At 35.9% G+C, this 19,161-nt stretch overlaps 1 protein-coding gene across 1 annotated transcript in view; it reads left to right on the top strand.

Moving 5' to 3' along the window:
• LOC150103752 (endoplasmic reticulum chaperone BiP-like) overlaps positions 1 to 19,161 on the top strand; it is an 89,945-nt gene that overhangs the window by 36,709 nt on the left and 34,075 nt on the right. The gene's annotated exons all lie outside the window — the stretch shown is intronic.

Below are 19,161 nucleotides of genomic sequence, written 5' to 3'. Positions count from 1 at the left end.
TGAATTTATTCAATTGACTTCCTATCTTCCCGTCACTTTGAAATGTTTTTCTTGTTCCACAGGTTCCCCATTCAAAACACAGTTGACATTTTCAACGATTTTACTTATTTTCATTATCTTTGTCTTTTTATGAGGTGCTTAAGGGTCAAAGATGTATAACCGAGAGTAGACCTCTACATGGCCTGTAAATGAATGCGGAGAACTGACCAGGGCTTCTGACCTAATGTCCAATCCTCAACTTCTCGTGGTGCACCCTGTTGGGTATCTACTTGGATACTGAATGAACGAGGATGGGCTGGCAATTTGGGATTTAGCCGACCAAATTCTATTCTTATTGGTTACACCAAAATAAAAAATGATGGTACAACATGACAAAATTTCATGCCGGCTAGGGCATTGCACAAGGCCTCCGTTGTTTTCACCAGGGAACCAGGGCAAACAGCGAAAAGTCAGCTACTGGAACAAATCTGAAAACACACCCCAACTCAACATCACCAGAGTTAAAGATCAGTACTATCAACATAAGAAGCCTGAATGGCAAAGGAATGAAGCTAGCTGATGAATTAGATAAGTACCAGATTGACATAATAGGGGTGACTGAAACAAAAAAGACAAAAACTGGTGAGATCTTTCTGAGCAATAAATACAAAATGTTATATTCAGGAAATGACAATCAAGGAAAAGGAGTAGCTATAGTCTTCAACACAAAATATGAGGCTAATCTTCTTGAATGGCAGTCAGTCTCAAGTAGAGTAATGTGGGCAAATATGAGAATGCGGAACTGGAAAATGAGACTTATTTGTGCCTATGGTCCCATAGCAGGTTCTACTAAGGTAGGAGTGGAGGAATTTTTTGATGCTTTAGAAAAAGCAACTGACACAATGAAAAAGGAAAAGTTGGTCCTTGTTGGGGATCTAAATAGCAGAGTAGGAAATGATTGTGAGACATACAAAAATATTTTGGGAAAATTTGGAGAAAAAAGCAAAGCTAATAATAATGACAAATATCTCTTGGATTTCTGCTCAGGATATGGACTGGTTATTATTAACACCATGTTCCAACATAAAAATGTGCACAAATTCACATGGAGAGAAGAGGCAATGAATAAGAAAAGTCTCATTGACTATGTTATTGTTGATAGTGATGTTTTCTCTCTGGTGCAGGACACCAGAGAGTACAGAGGATTTGAGCAGCTCTCAGATGTGAACTGTAGACTAAAATACATAAAGATTATTAAAGAAAAAATTAAAGAGTTTGAGAACAGGAATCAAACCTTGGAGATTCAGTGGCAAGCCTTGAAGAAAACCCTGATTGATTGAGCTAGAGAGGCATGTGGTGAGGTTTTCTGCAAGGATAAAAAAAAATCAGAACTGCCTGGTGGACACAGGAAGTTAAAGAGGCAGTGAAGGAAAAGAAGAAAGCATATCAAAAGTTCCTGTCAACTAAGTCAGCTTGTGCTCTTAGAGAATATAGAGACAAATGCAAGAATGCTAAACACTGTATAAAACTAGCTAAACAAAAGTCATGGGAGGACTTTGGCAAGAATATAGAAAATAAATATCAAGAAGGTGGCAAAATATTCTGGAGGTTGTTGAAGAAGTTTAGGAATGGAGGAAAGAGTGCTGTAAAAGGAGTTAGAGATGATTCAGGCCAAATAGAGGCTGTCAGGATCACATCTTCACTTTACGACAAATAGTTGAGAAAGCATGGGAATATAACAACGATCTGTATTTAAGTTTTGTCGATTTGGAAAAGTCATATGACAGGGTGCCAAGAGAGAAGCTATTCAATACGTGACAGTTATATGGTGTCAATGGAGCATTATATCAAGCAATACTTAGTCTTTATTTGAGTTGTAAGTCAGCAGTTAGAATTGAAGGAAGTACAGGAAGATGATTTAATGCTAAATCTGGTTTGAGACAAGGAAGTACATTATCCTCTCTGTTATTCATTATCTATATGGATCACATTATGAAGGAAAGTGGTATTAAACATGATATCAAAATTTAAGATGTTAATGTCAGCTCTTTGCTTTATGTGGATGATGTTGTACTTCTAAATAAATCCGCTACAAGTCTGCAAGATTCTCTGGCTAAGTTGAATAACTGTTGTAATAAATATTGTATGAAGGTTAGCATTAAAAAGACAAAGACAATGAAAATAGGCAGAATCATTGAAAATGTCAACCGTGTTGTGAATGGAGAATCTGTGGAACAAGTAAAACATTTAAGCTACTTAGGCACGATTTTTAGTGAAGATGGTAAATTAAATATAGAAATAGACAACAGAATCAGCAAAGCTAGTATGGTGGAAAGTCAATTGAATAAATTCATATGGAATAAGAGAGAAATTAGTCGGAACACTAAATTAGCTGTATACAAGACTGTGTTCAAACCAGTTTTAACTTATGGATCTGAGAGCTGGGTCAGAAGTAAAACACTGGACCAAAGACTAGAGACCACAGATATGAGAGTCCTGAGAAAGATTAGAGGCATGAATAGATGGCATCAATTGCAATATATTAAAAACGAAGATATTAGGAAAGAACTTGACATTGTCAGCATACAGGAATGTGTTACCAGAGCTAATCTCATGTGGTATGGTCAATTAAACAGAATGGGCGAAGAAAGATTAGCAAAACAAGTGTTCTCTGCTAGGTTGGCAGCCAAACGACCCAGAGGAAGACTAAGATATAGGTGGATTGATATGGTACAAAGTGCCTTAGACGATAGAAATATAAGATCTGGTAATGTTGGAGTCTTGACAAGTAACAGACTGATTTGGAGAAAAATTGTAGATAGGAAGTTAGTAACAGTATAATTTTTTTCATGTAGTAATATCATATCCTGTATACCCCTTGAGGATACATGGCAGGAATTTGATGTTACACATTCTTGATTGGTCCGAACTGGAAAAACAGAATTGTTCTTTCTTCACAATCATTTCCATAACTATTATTATTATATGACAGCTCCCAAGGAATCCAAAGACTCATTGAGGGAGGGCACTTACTCTGCAGCTCTCCATTTCCATCACTTACCAACTACAGCTGCCACTAACTATCACTCCACCAATAAGTCAACTAGTATTTTCACTGACAATCACAAACATCCATGCCCATGTTGGGACTCAAACATGCAGCCCTTTGGCTGAAGAGCAGATAAGCTAACCACTTGGCCAACCAGGCCTGCAAATAATAATAATAATTATTATTATTTTTACTTGACATCTCCAGAGTGTCCAAAGACTCATTGAGGGAGGGAACTTACTCCACAACTCTCCGTCTCCACCACTGAAATCCACCAACTACAATTACACCAATGCCATCTACTGCTCACCACCACTAGTATTTCCACAAACATCCATGCCCATGCATGGATTTGAACTCATAGCCTTTTGGATATGGATTCAAGAATTCTGAAAAAAATCAACAGTGATCAGATGGTGTCAGTAGCACAGTCAATAAAAATGAAGATAATTCGAAGGAAACTTGACACCATTAGTATTCAAAAATATTAAATACATCGATAAATAAATATTATCTGCTTGATGTACTTGTTTACGTAGTCTATATGTTGACTTATGTCAAAATCGAAATGAGACCTTGATAATCATCATCAAATTCCTGGCATATACCCTCAAAGAGTGTACAGGATATGATAGTACTACATGACAAATTTACATCATTACTAACTTCCTATCTGCAATTTTCCTCCAAATCAATCTGTTACCTGTCAAGATCCAGCATTATGAGATCTTATATTTCTATCTTCTAAGGCACTTTTACTGTATCAATCCACCTATATCTTGATCTTCCTCTGGGTTGTTTTCCTGCCACTGGGCAATGGACACTTGTTTTACTAATCTTTCCTCTCCCATTCTGTTTATGTGACCTTACCACCTGAGATTAGCTCTGCTAAATGAGACCTTGATTGGACAAATAATCATTATCTTCATTTGCCCAATCAAGATTTCATTTCGATTCAGACTTCAATATCCAGGACACTACCATCTCTTGATGCCAAAAGATCAGGCTTTCTTATGCCTATCTTAGTCCTCATATTTGAATTTTTTCTGACAAACTATCCTTTCTGTTCTAGTCAGTTCTTTATAATGGCACAGATTGTATTATGTCTTTTAGCTCTAATATTGTGGGTTTCAAAACAACATTGAGATTTATGGATGTCATAGTCTCTCTGAACCCACATTTAGCTCTACGCATAGTATCTATATTATGCCTACTGCAAGCCTTGGTAGGAAGGGCATTTATCCTAGCCTTAACCAAATCTATATATAGTAATCCCCCGACTTACGTAATACGTGACTTACATAAATTCGCAGTTCCGTAATAAATCTCGAAAATTACAACTACTAGCACGTATGAGCATGTTTGCTGCTTTTGTGTTTTTGACATCCATTGCAGTATACAACGACATAATGTTAACTAGACTCATAACCTAAAAAATTCCTCATCTTTAACTAAACAAACTTCACCATTAGAATTACTATCTTCTGTAGCCATTTTACTTGAGTCAAGATTTACTTTCTGGATTCTAAAAATAAAGTTAAGTCATAACCAATCCTGTCGTCGACTGTACCATTGTTAATAATTTTTTTTATTATTTAGAGATGTTATCATAATATTATTCCTACCGGCTGCGCCATTATTTAAATATAGGATTTTTAATTATTTAATATTATCCTGTTTAGAGATGATCTCTGTTCAACAATTATTTTTTTTAAATTCCTAGTGTACCTATATATTTATTTATTGCACAATGGTTCACTCTGATTTGTGCAATGACTTTAACTCTTTCTTTCAGAATCCAAAAATCACTGACTCAAGACCAAAATACAAAATTACCCTGATGGACCCGTGTTTCACTCAGGATTTCTCCATGAGTGCAGGTCACAAAGATGCTTCCAACAATCTCGATCTTGAGCCTCTCTCTTCCATGTTATACCCATAGATTTCACTAGTAGATCTTCCCATCTTGTAGATGGTCTTCCTGGTTTTCTCTTTATTCTTGGTTACCAGTTGAATATTCTATATGTCCATCTGTTATCCTTGAGTCTGGCTGTGTGACCTGCCCATCTCATCTTGCTTTCATATACTGCAGTTACCACATCTTTTATGCCTGATCTCTTTCTTGGTTCCTTGTTTCTAACATGTTCCATTCTGCTGATGTTACAAATCCTGTGTTCTATTGCACGCTGAGTTATTCTGAGAGTCTCTTCTTCTTTTCTTGTGTTCCATGTTTCTGATCCATGTGTGAGTGATGGTAGAATATCACTATTAAATAGTTTTGCCTTCGGAGAGATGTCAAGATTTGAATCAGTAAGTGCTTCTTTTAGTCTGTTGAATGATAGCTATGCAGCTTTCTTTCTTTTTGCTAGTTCTTCAGATAAATCATTATTCATTTTTATTGTTTGTTTTAAGTACTTGTATGAGTCAACTTGTTCTATAGGGATGTTATCAATACATAGGTGACTGTCACTTGTGTAGGTGTTTTTGATCCATTTTTTGTTTTTTCTAGATTCATTTCTAAGCTTATCTTACTGCTGTTTGTGTATACTTTTTCATCCATTTCTTCTAGGTTTTTTGGGTTGTGGGATATCAGTACTAGATCATTGGCAAACATAAGAATTTGTAGCTTTTCACCATCTATGCTTATTCCTCTGTCTGTTTTTTTCAGAATGTATTCTAAAGGGCTGGTAAATAGATTTGGGGAGACCCCTCTCTTTATATCTATATTTATAGGTTGATCAAATAGGGTTATTTGTGTGGTCTGATTTTTGTTAATTTCTTTTATCATGTGGATATAAGTAGGATCCACATTTATTTCCAGTAAGGCACTGATGACTGCGTCGTGTTCTATGGTATCAAATGCTTTTTTAAAATTAATAAAGAGGAAACATAGAGGGATTTGGTATTCTCTGCATTTTTCTGTTAGTTGTGAAATGACCTGGATATGATCTATTGTGGAGAAGCCTCTTCTGAATCCTGCCTGCTCTCTGCTGGAGTTGTCTTCTAGAGTTAAGTATAGTCTCTGGGAAAAATCCCATGTTACTCCTCTTAAACACTACAATTATAATTACGCTATTATAGCCTGTTTTTGTTAAGGAGTAACCCTATTTAAATACATTGGCTATCAATATTCAAAGGGGTATATATATTTTTAGGGCATTATTGGTGAGTACAGAAGGCAATTAAGGTAGAATAAAAGAGGTGGAAAAATTTTGGTACATACCTTTATTGATTCTATGATGTCTTCCACTTCCATGATCTCGCTGAAGGTTGTTTACAAGTGGGGGGGAAGCGGGGGGTTTGCACGCAAGAAAATGATTTTGATAACCCGGGTTAATACTAATAATATATATATAAATGTATACATATATTAATTTGGATTAGGGTGCATTTTTGTGGGGGGGGAGGAAGGGTAGAAGACTATTGTGGCAACTGGGGCAGGTTTTTTATTTTACGGGGTGTTGGAGCCGTTTCGGTCGTGTGACCATCCTCGGAACTTATTTGGAAATGAGTGTGGGGCTATGTCAGGGCAAAGTTGTAACACCAAATAAGGGCATTAGTTGTCGCTACATGGCCGGAGGCGTGGCTTAAATTGTAGGTTCTCGAACGTCCAACATTCGGAAATTAGGTAGGGGTGGTGGACGTTGATAGAATTTTCATTGCATTTTATGGCGATAGTTTCGGATATTCTTAGCATTGTTTCGTTGTCTTGTTTGTCTATGATTATGGCCTTGTCAATTTGAGGGATATGTTTTAGTTCAAGTGCGTGAGCTGCAATCTCAGTCTTCTCTGTACTCTGTGCTTTATTTTTGTTTTTGGTGTTGCGATGTTTTTTTGTGTTCAGGTATTTCGGAATGGGGATATTGCAATCCCTAAAGTGCTCTTGTAATCTGGTCCATAGGGACCTAATTGTGGAACTGGTGTAGGTGACGTCACAATCCTCTTGACAAGGAAATTTGTAGACACCATTGTGGAGTTCGAATATTTCTTTGTGTGTGAGAGATTTTTTAGGTTTTAGGAGGGTTGCTAATTTTTAAAAATTAGCAACTCTCCTAAAAGTACCCCTGGCCACAGTCGCTGCCTTACCGTCGCTGTAGAAAGGTGAGTGTGGGCCGCACAGGACTCGGGGCCGTTTCTGTTGTTGTAGTATCATCTTTGCTGTGGTCGCATATACATTTCTCCTGCCCAGGGTTCTGAAGTGTTTGCCAGAGCTCTGTTAGTGATGTTGGGTCCAGGTCCGATAGTAGTTAGGATTCCCAACACCCCCAGGGTGCACCACAGGGAGGTAGAGTTGGACTTTGCACCCCCAATACAAAATAAACACATTTAATAAAACAAAAACAATATATATACACTTCAAATAATATTACATAACTAACTACAAATTTAATTGGATTCAACGCCTTTTTAAAATTAAACTTACACTTAAGACTAGACTAAACATTTTGTTTTCACAATGACAAAATGTTCATAGCCAGTTTTTCTCTGTGTCAAGCTCCTTTTCCAAAGATATGACTTTATTCTTCATTTTCACAGGATCCTTTCTCATCACTCAAGTAGCAGACATTAATTCTTCCTAACTCAATTCTGTCTTCTTTTTAGTAGAAATAATAGTTAGATCTGGCATCCTTAAGACAGATGAAACTTCCTAATCAGAGTTTTCTCGAACATTCCTTTGGAACATAAATAGCAGTTTCTTCTTTTATTCACTAATGCGTATTGATGGTCTTAACTCTTCCACTTTAAAAAAAAATTCACAGTTCTACGATTCCCTTTTCGGAACCTACTATAAATCTTCCAATTAGCATTTCCTGGAATATTCCTCTTAAAACGATCTATAGCAATATTTTCTTTTATTTATCGATACTTATTCCACTTTGAAACTTTATAGTTCCATGATTCCTTTTTTGGAATATACTATTGATTTTCCTCTGACTGTCACATAAAAAAACTCAAATTCCTCCAAATCTGAATATCTGCCGGTCTGTGTTCTAATTTCCTTCCGAACGCTCTTGTTTACACCCGTTACTCTGATACCGAATGCTGTTTTTGTCAGCTGTCAATCACACATCAAACTTCTTGGCTGTTGCATAAAAAAACTCAAATTCCTCCGAATCTGAATATCTGCCGGTCTGTGTTCTAATTTCCTTCCGAACGCTCTTGTTTACACCCGTTACTCTGATACCAAATGCTGTTTTTGTCAGCTGTCAATCACACATCAAACTTCTCGGCGAGCATGGGCACTCCTTGAAAATGGCAAGTGAGAAACTAAATGCAATGGCTGACATGTTGTTTCCGTTAGCAACAAGAGAATGTCTTCAAAAAACACAAACTTAATATTTTAAGCTACAATAAAATTGTTTAAAGTAACACAACTATTGAAATCCGGTAAGTACATAAATTTTTTAAATGCTTTACATATCACTGTGACAAAACAATTTCAATAACGAGCACATTGCAAGTGCCGACAACGCGTGTTATGAAACTAAAACTAATAAACATACTAACATAAGCAATACATAAAAATTTCAGCATTTTAAATTATGATTATTTTTAGGACCTAAGATTTGGAAAATCTTGGGTATCTACTTTGATACTGAATGAACAGGATGGGCTGGCAATTTGGGATTTAGCCGACCAAATTGTATTCTTATTGGTTAAACCCAAATAAAAAATGATGGTACAACATGACAAAATTTCATGCCGGCTGGGGCGTCGCCCGGTTAAACAAGGCCCCCGTTGTTTTCGCCAGGGAACCAGGGCGAACAGCGAAAAGTCAGCTACTGGAACAAATCTGAAAACAAACCCCAACTCAACATCACCAGAGTTAAAGATCGGTACTATCAACATAAGAAGCCTGAATGGCAAAGAAATGGAGCTAGCTGAGGAATTAGATAAGTACCAGATCGACATAATAGGGGTGACTGAAACAAAAAAGACCAAAACTGGTGAGATCTTTCTGAGCAATAAATACAAAATGTTATATTTAGGCAATGACAATCAAGGAAAAGAAGGAGTAGCCATAGTATTCAACACAAAATACGAGGCTAATCTTCTTGAATGGCAGTCAGTCTCAAGTAGAGTAATGTGGGCAAATATGAGAATGGGGAACTGGACAATGAGACTTATTTGTGCCTATGGTCCCACAGAAGGTTCTACTAAGGTAGAAGTAGAGGAATTTTTTGAGGCTTTAGAAAAAGCAACTGACACAATGAAAAAGGAAAAGTTGGTCCTTGTTGGGGATCTAAATAGTAGAGTAGGAAATGATTGTGAGACATACAAAAATATTTTGGGAAAATTTGGAGAAAAGAGCAAAGCTAATAATAATGGCAAATATCTGTTGGATTTCTGCTCAGGACATGGACTGGTTATTACTTACACCATGTTCCAACATAAAAATGTGCACAAATTCACATGGAGAGAAGAGGCTAGGAATAAGAAAAGTCTCATTGACTATGTTATTGTTGATAGTGATGTTTTCTCCCTGGTGCAGGACACCAGAGTGTACAGAGGATTTGAAATTGGAAGTGATCACTATTTAGTCTTGAGCAGGATAAAATTGAATTTCATATTGAAAAGAATAACACGTAAGAAAGTTTTAAAGCGAATAAAAGTTGAGCAGCTCTCAGATGTGAACTGTAGACTAAAATACAGAAATATTATTGAAAAGAAAATGAAAGAGTTTGAGAACAGGAATCAAACCTTGGAGATTCAGTGGCAAACTCTGAAGGAAACATTGATTGATTCTGCCAGAGAGGCATGTGGTGAGGTTGTGTGCAAGGATAAAAAAATCAAAACTCCCTGGTGGACACAGGAAGTTAAAGAGGCAGTGAAGGAAAAGAAGAAAGCATATCAAAAGTTCCTGGCAAATAAGTCAGCTTTTACTCTTACAGAATATAGAGACAAATGTAAGAAAGCTAAACAGTGTGTAAAACTAGCTAAACAAAAGTCATGGGAGGACTTTGGCAAGAATATAGAAAATAAATATCAAGAAGGTGGCAAAATATTCTGGAGGTTGTTGAAGAAGCTTAGGAATGGAGGAAAGAGTGCTGTAAAAGGAATTAGAGATGATAAAGGTGAAATGAAAACAGGAGAAAAAGATATCCTTGAAGTATGGAGTAATTACTTTGAAAAACTGCTAAATGAAACAAGCAGTGATGACAGAACAGTGATAAAAAACACTGACCAGGCATGCAGTCAGGAATACATATCCATACTTGAAGTAGAAAAAGCCATCAAAGGCTTGAAATGTGGAAAGGCAGCAGGAGTAGATGATATTCGACCAGAAATGCTGAAGTATGGTGGTATAAATGTCTTACAGTGGCTGCACTGCATAGTTCAGAAAGCCTGGGCAGAGGGACGAATTCCCGATGATTGGAGTAGAGCTCTCATAGTACCCATATATAAAAAGGGAAATAAAACTGAATATGAGAATTACAGAGGTATTTCCCTACTGAGTGTTCCTGGCAAGATCTATGCAAGTATACTTGAGAAACGGTTGAGAAGAATTGTGGAAGAAAAACTTGGTGAAGAACAAGCTGGATTCAGGCCAAATAGAGGCTGTCAGGATCAGATCTTCACTTTACGACAAATAGTCGAGAAAGCATGGGAATATAACAAAGATCTGTATTTAAGTTTTGTCGATTTGGAAAAGGCATATGACAAGGTGCCAAGAGAGAAGCTATTCAATACGCTGCAGTTATATGGTGTCAATGGGGTATTATATCAAGCAATACTTAGTCTTTATTTGAGTTGTGAGTCAGCAGTTAGAATTGAAGGAAGTACAGGAAGATGGTTTAATGTTAAATCTGGTGTGAGACAAGGATGTACATTATCCCCTCTGTTATTCATTATCTATATGGATCACATTATGAAGGAATGTGGTATTAAACCTGATATCAAAATTGGAGATGTTAATGTCAGCTCTTTGCTTTATGCGGATGATGTTATACTTCTAAATAAATCCGCTACAAGTCTGCAAGATTCTCTGACTAAATTGAATAGCTGTTGTAATAGATATGGTATGAAGGTCAGCAATAAAAAGACAAAGACAATGAAAATAGGCAGAATCATTGAAAATGTCAACTGTGTTGTGAATGGAGAACCTGTGGAACAAGTAAAACATTTCAGCTACTTAGGCACAATTTTTACTGAAGATGGTAAACTAAATATAGAAATAGACAACAGAATCAGCAAAGCTGGTATCGTGGGAAGTCAATTGAATAAATTCATATGGAATAAGAAAGAAATTAGTCGGAACACTAAATTAGCTGTATACAAGACTGTGTTCAAACCAATTTTAACTTATGGATCTGAGAGCTGGGTCAGAAGTAAAACACTTGACCAAAGACTAGAGACCACAGATATGAGAGTCCTGAGAAAGACTAGAGGCATGAACAGATGGCATCAATGGCAATATCATATTAAAAATGAGGATATTAGGAAAGAACTTGACATTGTCAGCATCCAGGAATGCGTTAGCAGAGCTAATCTCAGATGGTATGGTCACTTAAATAGAATGGGAGAGGAAAGATTAGCAAAACAAGTGTTCTCTGCCAGGTTGGCAGGAAAATGACCCAGAGGAAGACCAAGATATAGGTGGATTGATACGGTACAAAGTGCCTTAGACGATAGAAATATAAGATCTGATAATGTTGGAGTCTTGACAAGTTACAGACTGATTTGGAGGAAAATTGTAGATAGGAAGTTAGTAATGATGTAATTTTTTCATGTAGTACTGTCATATCCTGTACACCCCTTGAGGGTACATGGCAGGAATTTGATGATGATGATAAACAACAAGATGACTGAAACCGGGAATATTGAATATATAATCTGGTCAAACCATTTTAAGACTATCTTTCACCAAGGAAACAAAACTACAATGCCAACAATAGAAGAAAATAAGGATCACTCGAAAATTTTACAAGAAGTTTGCTATGCAATAAAACAGATGAAAAACAATAAAGCACCAGGCATGATACTCCCTACTGAACTGTGGTCATATGGAGGCAGCATATCAATAGAATATTTAACAACCCTATTCAATAAAATAGTACAAACAGGAGAGATACCAGATGACTGGAGAACTGGAAAGATCATTCCAATATACAAGAAAGGAGACAAAAGCGACTGCAGAAATTACAGACCAATCAATTTACTCCCTCACACCTATAAAATATTCATAAGAATTATACAAAATAGATTAAAAAACACCTATGAAGAAATGATAGTTTCCTCAGAAACCAGCTTGTTCTATGCCTATGCAACAATAGACCAAATTTTCACATTGCACCAACTAGCAGAGCTCAGCTGGGAAGACCATAAAGAACTATATTGTTGTTTTGTGGACTTTAAACAAGCTTTCGATAACATCAACAGAGAAATCCTTCTTAAAATTTTACTAGAATTTTAAGAAGAATTTTAAGAAGGATAGAAAAAGCAATAGACAAATATATAATACAGTTTCTGATAAAATATTACCCTAAGACAAATGCAATAATTAAAAAGGACACACTCACAACAGAACCCATAGAGATCGAAAAAGAAGCAATACAAGGATGCCCATTATCCCCATGCCTATTCAACATATATCTAGAAGTTTTAAAGAAGGCAATAGACAATGAGCGTAGAATCAATGTCAATGGTTTATACATAAATAATATCAAATATGCAGATGATCTCGTGCTTCTTGCAAGAACCCCAAATGAACTACAAAAGTTGATCAACAAGCTAAACGAAACCTGTAAAACATATGGCATGACAATAAATATACAAAAGACAAAAGTGATGAAAATAGGGAGGAACGGAACTCCCATCTCAGCCGCCCTAAACGGAGAACAAGTAGACAACTTCATATACCTTGGATCAAAACTAACAGAAACAATAGATGAACTCAAAACAATCAAACACAGAATAGCGATAGGATGGACCACCATTGGAAAATTACAGAAAATCTGGAAAACAAACAAGATATCAAAGCAAGCCAAAATCAAATTATATGAAGCAATAATTATACCAACAGTCATCTATGGAGCAGAAGCATGGGCAGTTAAAAAAAGAGAGGAGAAAAAACTGCTGGCATTTGAAATGAAATGCTTAAGAAAAATAAATAGAACAAGTTAGATAGAAAAGAAAACAAACATCACAGTCAGACAAGAACTATTGTATAAAAAGACAATAATATAAAAAATTAGAAAACAACAACTGAGATGGTTTGGACACACTGTACGCATGGACGCAAACAGACTTCCTAACGTCCTAATCAATACTTTTCCAACTGAAAAAAGAAGACCCGGAAGACCAAGAATTATCTGGCTGAAATTAATAAAGAGCATCTCGGGATGCAGAACATATAAGGAACTTTTTTCAACAGCAGGGAATAGAGAATACTGGAAGATCCTGCTCAAGAGAAGACTCAACCCATCTTAGACGGAAGAGAGGAAGAATAAGGAACCATCATCATCATCAAATTCCTGCCATGTACCCTCAAGGGGTGTACAGGATATGACAGTACCACATGAAAAAATTACATCATTACTAACTTCCTATCTACAATTTTCCTCCAAATCAGTCTGTTACTTGTCAAGACTCCAACATTATCAGATCTTATATTTCTATCGTCTAAGGCACTTTGTACCGTATCAATCCACCAATATCTTGGTCTTCCTCTGGGTCATTTTCCTGCCAACCTGGCAGAGAACACTTGTTTTGCTAATCTTTCTTCGCCCATTCTATTTAAGCGACCATACCACCTGAGATTAGCTCTGCTAACGCATTCCTGGATGCTGACAATGTCAAGTTCTTTCCTAATATCCTCATTTTTAATATGATATTGCCATTGATGCCATGTGTTCACGCCTCTAATCTTTCTCAGGACTCTCGTATCTGCGATCTCTAGTCTTTGGTCAAGTATTTTACTTCTGACCCAGCTCTCAGATCCATAAGTTAAAACTGGTTTGAACACTATCTTGTATACAGCTAATTTAGTGTTCTGACTAATTTCTTTCTTATTCCATATGAATTTATTCAATTGACTTCCCACCATACCAGCTTTGCTGATTCTGTTGTCTATTTCTATATTTAATTTACCATCTTCAGTAAAAATCGTGCCTAAGTAGCTGAAATGTTTTGCTTGTTTCACAGGTTCTCCATTCACAATACAGTTGACATTTTCAATGATTCTGCCTATTTTCATTGTCTTTGTCTTTTTATTGCTGACCTTCATACCATATCTATTACAACAGCAATTGAATTTAGTCAGAGAATCTTGCAGACTTGTAGCGGATTTATTTAGAAGTATAACATCATCCGCATAAAGCAAAGAGCTGACATTAACATCTCCAATTTTGATATCAGGTTTAATACCACTTTCCTTCATAATGTGATCCATATAGATAATGAATAACAGAGGGGATAATGTACATCCTTGTCTAACACCAGATTTAACATTAAACCGTCTTCCTGTACTTCCTTCAATTCTAACTGCTGACTTACAACTCAAATAAAGACTAAGTATTGCTTGATATAATGCCCCATTGACACCATATAACTGCAGCGTATTGAATAGCTTCTCTCTTGGCACCTTGTCATATGCCTTTTCCAAATCGACAAAACTTAAATACAGATCTTTGTTATATTCCCATGCATTCTCTACTATTTGTCGTAAAGCGAAGATCTGATCCTGACAGCCTCTATTTGGCCTGAATCCAGCTTGTTCTTCACCAAGCTTTTCTTCCACAATTCTTCTCAACCGTTACTCAAGTATACTTGCATAGATCTTGCCAGGAACACTCAGTAGGGAAATACCTCTGTAATTCTCACATTCAGTTTTATTTCCCTTTTTATATATGGTACTATGAAAGCTCTACTCCAATCATTGGGAATTCGTCCCTCTGTCCAGGCTTTCTGAACTATGCAGTGCAGCCACTGTAAAACTTTTATACCACCATACTTCAGCATTTCTGGTCAAATATCATCTACTCCTGCTGCCTTTCCACATTTCAAGCCTTTGATGGCTTTTTCTACTTCAAGTATGGATATGTATTCCTGACTGCATGCCTGGTCAGTGTTTTTTTATCAGTGTGCTGTCATCACTGCTTGTATCATTTAGCAGTTTTTCAAAGTAATTACTCCATACTTCAAGGATATCTTTTTCTACCGTTTTCATGTCACCTTTATCATCTCCAACTCCTTTTACAGCACTCTTTCCTCCATTCCTAAGCTTCTTCAACAAGCTCCAGAATATTTTGCCACCTTCGTGATATTTATTTTCTATATTCTTGCCAAAGTCCTCCCATGACTTTTATTTAGCTAGTTTTACACACTGTTTAGCTTTCTTACATTTGTCTCTGTATTCTGTTAGAGTAAAAGCTGACTTATTTTCCAGGAACTTTTGATATGCTTTCTTCTTTTCCTTCACTGCCTCTTTAACTTCCTGTGTCCACCAGGGAGTTCTGATTTTTCTGTATTTTAGTCTACAGTTCACATCTGAGAGCTGCTCAACTTTTATTCACTTTAAAACTTTCTTACATGCTATTCTTTTCAATATGAAATTTAATTTTGTCCTGCTCAAGACTAAATAGTGATCACTTCCAATTTCAAATCCTCTGTACACTCTGGTGTCCTGCACCAGGGAGAAAACATCACTATCAACAATAACATAGTCAATGAGACTTTTCTTATTCCTAGCCTCTTCTGTCCATGTGAATTTGTGCACATTTTTATGTTGGAACATGGTGTTAGTAATAACCAGTCCATGTCCTGAGCAGAAATCCAACAGATATTTGCCAATATTATTAGCTTTGCTCCTTTCTCCAAATTTTCCCAAAATATTTTTGTATGTCTCACAATCATTTCTTACTCTGCTATTTAGATCCCCAACAAGGACCAACTTTTCCTTTTTCATTGTGTCAGTTGCTTTTTCTAAAGTGTCAAAAAATTCCTCCACTTCTACCTTAGTAGAACCTTCTGTGGGCCCATAGGCACAAATAAATCTCATTGTCCAGTTCCCCATTCTCATATTTGCCCACATTACTCTACTTGAGACTGACTGCCATTCAAGAAGATTAGCCTCATATTTTGTGTTGAATACTATGGCTACTCCTTCTTTTCCTTGATTGTCATTGCCTGAATATAACATTTTGTATTTATTGCTCAGAAAGATCTCACCAGTTTTGGTCTTTTTTGTTTCAGTCACCCCTATTATGTTGATCTGGTACTTATCTAATTCGTCAGCTAGCTCCATTTCTTTTCCATTCATACTTCTTATGTTGATAGTACCGATCTTTAACTCTGGTGATGTTGAGTTGGGGTTTGTTTTCAGATATTTTCCAGTAGCTGACTTTTTGCTGTTCGCCCTGGTTCCCTAGCGAAAACAACGGGGGCCTTGTTTAACCGGGCGACGCCCCAGCCGGCATGAAATTCTGTCATGTTGTACCATCATTTTTTATTTTGGTTTAACCATTAAGAATAGAATTTGGTCGGCTAAATCCCAAATTGCCAGCCCATCCTCGTTTGTTCAGTATCAAAGTAGATACCCAACAAGGTGCACCACGAGAAGGTGAGGATTGGACATTAGGTCAGAAGCCCTGGTCGGTTCTCCGCATTCCTTTAAAGGCTATGTGGAGGTCCCCTCTCAGTTATACAGCTTTGACCCTTAAGCACCCCAGAATAAGGAACCCAGTTCACAAATTTGGAAAAAGGATAAGATTGTCCGAGCTCAGAAAGATGATCCCATACTTAAAATTATTTATGAAGCCGTATTGAAGGGTGAAACCCAACTGGATACATTTTTAAACCTGGAAAACTTATATTTAGATAAAGATGGGTTACTCTCATCTAGACAAATGGAAGATGGAAGGTTGAAAGTGAAAATATTGGTACCAACTCAAATGATTCCTTGGATCATGTACACTTTCCATGATTCTGACTTGGCAGGACACCAAGGATTTTCTAAAACTTGGGAAAGAATAAAGGATCGTTATATCTGGAAAGGTATGAAGAGTGACATACTCACTTATGTCAAATCATGCCTTAAGTGCCAAATAAGATCCCCTTTCAGAAGAAAAGCTCCATTACAACCATTTCCAATTCCAACTAGACCATTTCAGATTGTTGCTATTGATGTGGTAGGTCCACTGCCAATTACTAAAAAAAAAAAATAAGGCAATAGGTATATTCTAGTAGTCATAGATATGCTAACTAGATTTCCTGAAGCAGTGTCAATGAAGGATCAAACTGCAAAAACTATTGCAAGAAAGTTCTTGAATATGATAATTTATAGATATGGAACTTCTCAGACCTTACTTTCAGATCAAGGAGCAAATTTCACATCTGAACTGTTGTTACAGTTATGTAAATTACTTAATGTTAGGAAGATTTTTACTACACCTTACCACCCACAGTGCAATGGTATGTGTGAGAGGCTGAATAAAAATATAAAGCAAATAATTTCCAATCTGGCAAACACTAAAATGAATGATTGAGATACATATATTTCTCAAGCATTATTTGCATGCAGATCTGCTTTTCATTCTACTATCAAAGAAAAACCACTTTTTGCTTTATAGTTTTGATCCAATCTTTCCTAATGAACTTGTTTCAGTCATTCCTAATACAGGATATAATGATATAAATGACTGTCTTGAAACAGTAGTAAGTAAATTAAGTTCTCAGAAAACTAGACTGTATATTAATCGTTTTAGAAAGTATAAGCCATTTGTACCAGGAGATTTAGTATTGTTAGATGATAAATCTAGTATAAAAAGGGTTGGGAAATTAGGAAGGAAAGTTTTAGGTCCATATAGAATTTTAGATAAATTTTCTCCTGTGAATTTTAGGATTCAAGATGTCAAAAATCATAGTAAAATTATAAATGTACACACTGATAGGTTAAAAAGGTACTTTTTAGGGACAATATTAGGAGACAATATGAATAGAATATTGAAGGATGAAAGTTGTTTTCCTGATACTAATTGTGCATCTCATTCACAATCAGTTAAAATAGTTTTAAACCTCATATTTGAAATACACAGCAAAGGAGAAAATTAAATTTGGGTAAAACTAAACCTAATGCAGGAAATTGTAGAAATCCTAAGGTACATAATTTAGATAATGTACAATGTAAGAGTGGTAATAATCAAATAGATTCTAACATTGATGAAATTATAGCAGATTATCATAGGTTAGTTAATTTAGAGTTAAATAAATCAGAAAAATGTGAAAATACCTCTAAGTTAGTTAGTAAGGATAAAGAGTCTCCAAAAACTGTAGAATCTCAGACACCTGTAGAATTTGATTATGATAGTGATGATTCTATAGATTTAGGGCATAATTCAAATAATTTAAGTGAAATATTTGAAAGGTATAGAAATGAGATTTGTAAGTATAGTAAATTGGAAGAAGAAAATTCTGAATCATCTCTAGTCATTCCGAGAGTGTAAATAATGATCAGTATGAATCACATTATTATTTTAGATATAGGAATAAGCAATAAAGATTTATTAAATATTTAAAATTTTTTTAAAAAAATTTTCAGAGAAAGATGAAACTGATGCAAAAATAATCATAATTTAAAATTCTGAATATTTTTACGTATTGTTTATGTTAGTATGTTTATTAGTTTTAGTTTCATAACACGCATTGTCGGCACTTGCTATGTGCCCGTTATTGAAATAGTTTTGTCACAGTGATATGTAAAGCATTTAAAAAATTTATGTGCTTACCAGATTTGAATAGTTGAGTTACTTTGAACAATTTTATTGTAGTTTAAAATATTAAGTTTGTTTGAAGACATTCTCTTGTCACTAACGGAGACAACGTGTCAGCCATTGTATTTAGTTTCTCGTTTGCCATTTTCAAGGAGTGAAATCATCAAACTGCTCGCCGAGAAGTTTGATGTGTGATTGACAGCTGACAAAAACAGCGTTCGGTATCAGAGTAATGGGTGTAAACAAAAGCGTTCGGAAGGAAATTAGAACACAGGCTGGCAGATATTCAGATTCGGGGGAATTTGAGTTTTTTTGTGTGACAGTTGGAGGAAAGTCAGTAGTATATTCCAAAAAAGGAATCGTGGAACTATGAAGTTTCAAAGTGGAATAAGTATTGATAAATAAAAGAAAATATTGTTATAG

This window comes from Typopeltis vanoorti, chromosome 8, assembly GCF_054136105.1.
Source record: "Typopeltis vanoorti isolate ZY-2024b chromosome 8, IOZ_Tvanoo_1.0, whole genome shotgun sequence".
In the NCBI taxonomy this organism is placed as follows: Eukaryota; Metazoa; Arthropoda; class Arachnida; order Uropygi; family Thelyphonidae; genus Typopeltis; species Typopeltis vanoorti.
The sequence above is the reverse complement of the archived record's forward strand: the minus strand, read 5'-3'. Positions and strand labels throughout refer to the sequence as shown.